Raw genomic sequence first — 8,296 nt, 5'->3', positions numbered from 1 at the left:
ACTAGAGATACAGTAGAGGCTATATACAGTAGAGGCTATAAACAGTAGAGGCTATATACAGTAGAGGCTATAAACAGTAGAGGCTATATACAGTAGAGGCTATATACAGTAGTGAGGCTATATACAGTAGAGAGGCTATATACAGTAGAGAGGCTATATACAGTAGAGAGGTTATATACAGTAGAGAGGCTATATTCAGTAGTGAGGCTATATACAGTAGAGAGGCTATATACAGTAGAGAGGCTATATACAGTAGTGAGGCTATATACAGTAGAGAGGCTATATACAGTAGTGAGGCTATAAACAGTAGAGAGGCTATATACAGTAGAGGTTATATACAGTAGAGAGGCTATATACAGTAGAGAGGCTATAAAAGTAGAGAGGCTATATACAGTAGAGAGGCTATAAAAGTAGCGAGGCTACATCCAGACACCGGTTCGTCAGGCTGATTGAGGTAGTATGTACATGTAGATATGGTTAAAGTGACTGTGCAGATATGATGAACAGAGAGTAGCAGCAGCGTAAAAAAGAGGGGTTGGTTGAATCCCTTAGAGGGAAAAAAAAATCTGTTGATGTGCCCTTGATAGTGAATAAGTAGCATGTAGAAATCGTGCACTACATAGGGAATAGAGTGCTATTTGACACTCGCAATCACTGCCTGTTGCCAGGTGAAGGGTCGAGTGACTGCCCGAGGTTAACCCACTTGAACCCTTTGCACAATATCATGACCCAGGATATGACCCAGGATATGACCACCCAGGATATGACCCAGGATATGACCCAGGATATGACCCAGGATATGACCCAGGATATGACCCAGGATATGACCCAGGATATGACCCAGGATATGACCCAGGATATGACCCAGGATATGACCCAGGATATGACCCAGGATACACTGCAAAAGGCAGTGTAAAAAACATTCTCCCCTTTAATTGTTTTTTATTTTTTATTTTCTCTAAGACAGATTCCTTGTTTGAACACATGAACAGGCATGTACAGAAGGATGCACGACTGACGTGAGTCCCAAGAATGAGTTTTATGGCCAGATATAGGTCAGAGGGCGGGGGGAGGGGCCGTGGTAAAAAGGAGAAGGCATTGTTTCTCCGCACTCAGGGCACAGAGGCACGCAGCCCAAACACACGAGGAAGAACAGGAAATCTTTGTAGTGGTTTCAGCTGTCACACTCACTTGTTTAACGTGCACATCTCTGGGTAAATTAAGCATAGGTCATTCACACACAAAGAGAGAGTAAGATGGTAAAGTGGGGTGCTGTATGGTATGTAGTGTGTGATGCTGTATGGTACGTAGTGTGTGATGCTGTATGGTATGTAATGTGTGATGCTGTATGGTATGTAGTGTGTGATGCTGTATGGTATGTGGTGTGTGATGATGTATGGTATGTAGTGTGTGATGCTGTATGGTATGTGGTGTGTGATGCTGTATGGTATGTAGTGTGTGATGCTGCATGGTATGTAATGTGTGATGCTGTATGGTACGTAGTGTGTGATGCTGTATGGTACGTAATGTGTGATGCTGTATGGTACGTAGTGTGTGATGCTGTATGGTATGTGGTGTGTGATGCTGTATGGTATGTGGTGTGTGATGCTGTATGGTATGTGGTGTGTGATGCTGTGTGGTATGTAGTGTGCGATGATGTATGGTACATAGTGTGTGATGCTGTATGGTATGTAATGTGTGATGCTGTATGGTATGTGGTGTGTGATGCTGTATGGTACGTAGTGTGTGATGCTGTATGGTTTGTGGTGTGTGATGCTGTATGGCACGTAGTGTGGGATGCTGTATGGTTTGTGGTGTGTGATGCTGTATGGTATGTAATTTGTGATGCTGTATGGTATGTAGTGTGTGATGCTGTATGGTATGTAATGTGTGATGCTGTATGGTATGTGGTGTGTGATGCTGTATGGTATGTAGTGTGTGATGCTGCATGGTATGTAATGTGTGATGCTGTATGGTACGTAGTGTGTGATGCTGTATGGTACGTAATGTGTGATGCTGTATGGTACGTAGTGTGTGATGCTGTATGGTATGTGGTGTGTGATGCTGTATGGTATGTGGTGTGTGATGCTGTATGGTATGTAATGTGTGATGCTGTATGGTACGTAGTGTGTGATGCTGTATGGTATGTGGTGTGTGATGCTGTGTGGTATGTAGTGTGCGATGATGTATGGTACATAGTGTGTGATGCTGTATGGTATGTAATGTGTGATGCTGTATGGTATGTGGTGTGTGATGCTGTATGGTACGTAGTGTGTGATGCTGTATGGTTTGTGGTGTGTGATGCTGTATGGCACGTAGTGTGGGATGCTGTATGGTTTGTGGTGTGTGATGCTGTATGGTATGTAATTTGTGATGCTGTATGGTATGTAGTGTGTGATGCTGTATGGTATGTAATGTGTGATGCTGTATGGTATGTGGTGTGTGATGCTGTATGGTATGTAGTGTGTGATGCTGCATGGTATGTGGTGTGTGATGCTGTATGGTACGTAGTGTGGGATGCTGTATGGTTTGTGGTGTGTGATGCTGTATGGTATGTGGTGTGTGATGCTGTATGGTACGTAGTGTGTGATGCTGTATGGTATGTAATGTGTGATGCTGTATGGTACGTAGTGTGTGATGCTGTATGGTATGTGGTGTGTGATGCTGTATGGTATGTGGTGTGTGATGCTGTATGGTATGTAATGTGTGATGCTGTATGGTACGTAGTGTGTGATGCTGTATGGTTTGTGGTGTGAGATGCTGCATGGTACGTAGTGTGGGATGCTGTATGGTATTTAATGTGTGATGCTGTATGGTATGTTGTGTGTGATGCTGTATGGTATGTAGTGTGTGATGCTGCATGGTATGTGGTGTGTGATGCTGTATGGAACGTAGTGTGGGATGCTGTATGGTTTGTGGTGTGTGATGCTGTATGGTTTGTGGTGTGTGATGCTGTATGGTACGTGGTGTGTGATGCTGTATGGTACGTAGTGTGTGATGCTGTATGGTACGTAGTGTGTGATGCTGTATGGTATGTAGTGTGTGATGCTGTATGGTATGTGGTGTGTGATGCTGTATGTTATGTAGTGTGTGATGCTGTATGGTACGTGGTGTGTGATGCTGTATGGTTTGTGGTGTGTGATGCTGTATGGTACGTGGTGTGTGATGCTGTATGGTACGTAGTGTGTGATGCTGTATGGTACGTAGTGTGTGATGCTGTATGGTATGTAGTGTGTGATGCTGTATGGTATGTGGTGTGTGATGCTGTATGTTATGTAGTGTGTGATGCTGTATGGTACGTGGTGTGTGATGCTGTATGGTTTGTGGTGTGTGATGACACTCCTTTTTCTAGTGGTCTGATTCGTACGAGGCACTGTGTGTTTACCTACATGACCTGCTGCTATGTGGACAGTCAAACAGGTGCAATGTGGATACTGCTATGTGGACAGCGGTGGTGTAAAAAGTAAAGATATCTTATTTGTAAATTACTCAAGTTAAAGTGAAAGTCACCCAGTAAAATATCACTTGAGTAAAAGTCTAAAAGTATTTGATTTTACATATACTTAAGTTTCAAAAGTAAAAGTATAAATAATGTAACGTTACTTATATTAAGCAAACCAGACGGCACCATTTTCTTGTATGTTTTAATTCACAGATAGCCAGGGGAACGCTCCAACACTCAGATATCATTTACAAATGAAGCATTTGTGTTTAGTGAGTCCTCCAGATCAGAGGCAGTAGGGATGACCAGGGATGTTCTCTGTTTAGTGAGTCCTCCAGATCAGAGGCAGTAGGGATGACCAGAGATGTTCTCTGTTTAGTGAGTCCTCCAGATCAGATCCAGTAGGGATGACCAGAGATTTTCTCTGTTTAGTGAGTCCTCCAGATCAGAGGCAGTAGGGATGACCAGGTATGTTCTCTGTTTAGTGAGTCCTCCAGATCAGAGGCAGTAGGGATGACCAGAGATGTTCTCTGTTTAGTGAGTCCTCCAGATCAGATCCAGTAGGGATGACCAGAGATTTTCTCTGTTTAGTGAGTCCTCCAGATCAGAGGCAGTAGGGATGACCAGAGATTTTCTCTGTTTAGTGAGTCCTCCAGATCAGAGGCAGTAGGGATGACCAGGGATGTTCTCTGTTTAGTGAGTCCTCCAGACCAGAGGCAGTAGGGACCTATCCCCTGACATCATGTGTGGGTTCAAAGCTCAGACTTTCATCCCAAATAGTTCCCTACTTCCTATATGCACCTAGTGCACTATTTTGACCAGGACAACGACCAGGCCCCCCGACGTAATGTCAAGCCCAGATCCAGGGAGGGTAGGAGATCCAGGGAGGGTAGGAGATGCAGGGAGGGTAGGAGATCCAGGGAGGGTAGGAGCTCCAGGAAGGGTAGGAGGGTAGGAGCTCCAGGGAGGGTAGGAGATCCAGGGAGGGTAGGAGATCCAGGGAGGGTAGGAGCTCCAGGGAGGGTAGGAGGATAGGAGCTCCAGGGAGGGTAGGAGATCCAGGGAGGGTAGGAGGGTAGGAGATCCAGGGAGGGTAGGAGATCCAGGGAGGGTAGGAGCTCCAGGGAGGGTAGGAGGGTAGGAGCTCCAGGGAGGGTAGGAGCTCCAGGGAGGGTAGGAGCTCCAGGGAGGGTAGGAGGGTAGGAGCTCCAGGGAGGGTAGGAGCTCCAGGAAGGGTAGGAGATCCAGGGAGGGTAGGAGATCCAGGGAGGGTAGGAGCCCCAGGGAGGGTAGGAGATCCAGGGAGGGTAGGAGGGTAGGAACTCCAGCGTGGGAAGAAGCCCTTCTCTGGTTTTGGAGTACCGGCCTGGAATTCCCTCCCTGGGATCCCCTGGATCTCCTACCCTCCCTGGGATCCCCTGGAGGGAACCTTTGGGAAGACGGGCCGATGTATTTCCACAGGTGTGACAGATCCAGACTATTTCCACAGCTGAGACAGATCCAGACTATTTCCACAGCTGAGACAAATCCAGACTATTTCCACAGCTGAGACAGATCCAGACTATTTCCACAGGCGAGACAGATCCAGACTATTTCCACAGCTGAGACAGATCCAGACTTTTTCCACAGGCGAGACAGATCCAGACTATTTCCACAGGTGAGACAGATCTAGACTATTTCCACAGCTGAGACAGATCCAGAATATTTCCACAGCTGAGACAGATCCAGAATATTTCCACAGGTGAGACAGATCCAGACACTTTAAACCACTTGACCAAGTCCTAAACCAATGGGACTCCCTAAACCTTTCTCAGATTATCACCAATCCCACAAGGTATGACTACAAACACCCAGAAAAGGCCTCTCTCCTCTATGTTATCCTCACAAATAATCCTGATAGGTATCAGTCTGGTGTTTTCTGTAATGATCTTAGTGATCACTGTTTTACAGCCTGTGTTCATAATGGCTGCTCAGTGTCATAGACGCTTTAATAAGCAAGCCTTCCTTCATGACCTGGCCTCTGTAAAATGGTATAGAATCAGCGTGATCCCCTCTGTCGAAGACGCTTGGACCTTCTTTTTTGATATTTACAGTGGTATTGTCAACAAACACGCCCTAATAAAGAAAATGACAGTTAAAAACAGGTTCAGCTCCTGGTTCAACCGTGATCTGGCAGGGCTACTCCACCTCAAGAATTCCATTTGGTGAAAGGCTCGGCACACGTATACTCAGGCTGACTGGCTCTCGTTCAGGCAAATTAGAAAAGTGCACTCAGAATGTCTGGAAGGCCAAAGTTAGTTACTTTAAGGCTCAGTTCTCTCTCTGTGGGTCGAACCCCAAGACGTTCTGGAAAAACAGTTAAAGACCTGGAGAATAAACCCTCCTCCTCACAGCTGCCCATGTCCCTTAATGATGATGATGTGGTTGTTACTGACAAGGATCACATGTCCCTTAATGTTGATGTGGTTGTTACTGACAAGGAGCCCATGTCCCTTAATGATGTTGATGTGGTTGTTACTGACAAGGGGCACATGTCCCTTAATGATGATGATGTGGTTGTTACTGACAAGGAGCCCATGTCCCTTAATGTTGATGTGGTTGTTACTGACAAGAAGCACATGTCCCTTAATGTTGATGATGTGGTTGTTACTGACAAGGAGCCCATGTCCCTTAATGTTGACGTGGTTGTTACTGACAAGAAGCACATGTCCCTTAATGTTGATGATGTGGTTGTTACTGACAAGGAGCCCATGTCCCTTAATGTTGATGATGTGGTTGTTACTGACAAGGAGCCCATGTCCCTTAATGATGATGATGTGGTTGTTACTGACAAGGAGCACATGTCCCTTAATGATGATGTGGTTGTTACTGACAAGGAGCACATGGCTGAGCTCTTTAATCACCACTTCATTAAGTCAGGATTCCTATTTGACTCAGCCATGCCTCCTTGTCCGTTCAACATTTCCTAATCTCCCACCCCTTCTAATGCGACTATCCCCTAGGCTCCTCCCTCTTTTCCCCACTGCCCTGCTACAAAGTTTCTCCCTGCAGGCAGTCACTGAGTCCGAGGTGCTAAAGGAGCTCCTTAAACTTGACCCCAAAAAACCATCTGGGTCAGATGGTTTAGACCCTTTCTTCTTTAAGGTTGCTGCCCCTATCATCGCAACGTCTATCTCTGACCTTTTTAACCTGTCTCCCCTTTCTGGGGAGGTTCCCAGTGCTTGGAAGGCAGCCACGGTTCATCCTGTATTTAGAGGGGGAGATCAAGCCGATCCTAACTGTTATAGGTCCATTTCTAAGTGTTGGAAAAACTTGTCAGTAATCAACCGACTGGCTTTCTTGATGTCTATAGTATTCTCTCTGGTGTGCAATCTGGTATCCGCTCAGGTTATGAATGTGTCACTGCAACTTCAAAGGTTCTCAATGAGGTCAGCATTGCCCTTGATTCTAAGCGATGTTGTGCTGCTATTTTTATTGACTTGGCCAAAGCTTTTGATACGGTAGACCATTCCATTCTTGTGGGCCGAATAAGGAGTATTGGTGTCTCTGAGGGGTCTTTGGCCTGGATCGCTAACTACCTCTCTCAAAGAGTGTAGTGTATAAAGTCAGAAAATCTGCTGTCTCAGCCACTGCCTGTCATCAAGGGAGTACCCCAAGGTTTGATCCTAGGCCCCATGCTCTTCTCAATTAACATCATCAACATAGCTCAGGCAGTAGGAAGCTCTCATCCATTTATATGTAGATGATACAGTCAGCTGGCCCCTCCCCGGATTTTGTGCTAAATGCTCTACAACAAAGCTTTCTTAGTGTCCAACAAGCTTTCTCTACCCTTAACCTTGTTCTGAACACCTCCAAAACAAAGGTAATGTGGTTTGGTAAGAAGAATGTCCCTCTCCCCACAGGTGTTATTACTACCTCTGAGGGTTTAGAGCTTGATGTAGTCACCTCATACAAGTACTTGGGATAATGACTAGACGGTACACTGTCCTTCTCTCAGCACATATCAAAGCTGCAGGCTAAAGTTAAATCTAGACTGGGTTTCTTCTATCGTAATCACTCCTCTTTCACCCCAGCTGCCAAACTAACCCTGATTCAGATGACCATCCTACCCATGCTAGATTACGGAGAGATCATTTATAGAGGCATAGAGTTAGAGGTAGAGAGGTAGAGAGGAGAGGTAGAGAGATAGAGAGGTAGGGTAGAGGCAAATCACTGTGCTGCTTAAGACCCTGTGGAGGAATGGACAGAAGCTAAGAGGAATCAGAGCAGATTCAGGGCTGCTGTGGGTTCATCCCCAAATGGCAACCCTACTCCCTATGTAGTGATCTTGAGCCCGGCCTTGTAGTGCACTAGAGCCCAGCCTTGGTCAAAAGTAGTGCACTATATAGGGAATAGGGGGGTCCATTTGGGAAAGCAGACCTGACAGTATCCAGGAGAGTTGTGAGGAATGCATGGTGGAATTTTCCAAGTCTGAACACAAGCTTCTACTTTTTCCTTCATACTGCTCCATCTGATGGTGGAGGACGGCTCTGTTTAAAAGTGCTCTGACATGTTCTGTAGGCTGCCGGAGGTATAGGGCTATTTGAGGCAGAGGAAAAGTAGTTGGCTCTAAAAAATAAATAAAAAATCTCTGTGAAGTTGTTCACAGAAATTGTCCGCAGTTTGAGTACTCAGTAGAATTCAGGAATATGCACATCTGATAATATTTTCTCACACAGAGACATCATTCCCAGTTTGTTTTGAAATACGAGTGTGGTTTTGGTTTGCCCTAATTATGGGATATATTCCACGGAAGGCAGTAAGACAGGAAAGTTGTGCAAGAGGCTGAAGAAGACTGTCAACAAAATGCTGTGC

The sequence above is a fragment of the Oncorhynchus kisutch genome, linkage group LG4 (genome assembly GCF_002021735.2).
Source record: "Oncorhynchus kisutch isolate 150728-3 linkage group LG4, Okis_V2, whole genome shotgun sequence".
NCBI classification, from domain to species: Eukaryota; Metazoa; Chordata; class Actinopteri; order Salmoniformes; family Salmonidae; genus Oncorhynchus; species Oncorhynchus kisutch.
Note: the sequence above shows the minus strand (reverse complement) of the source record.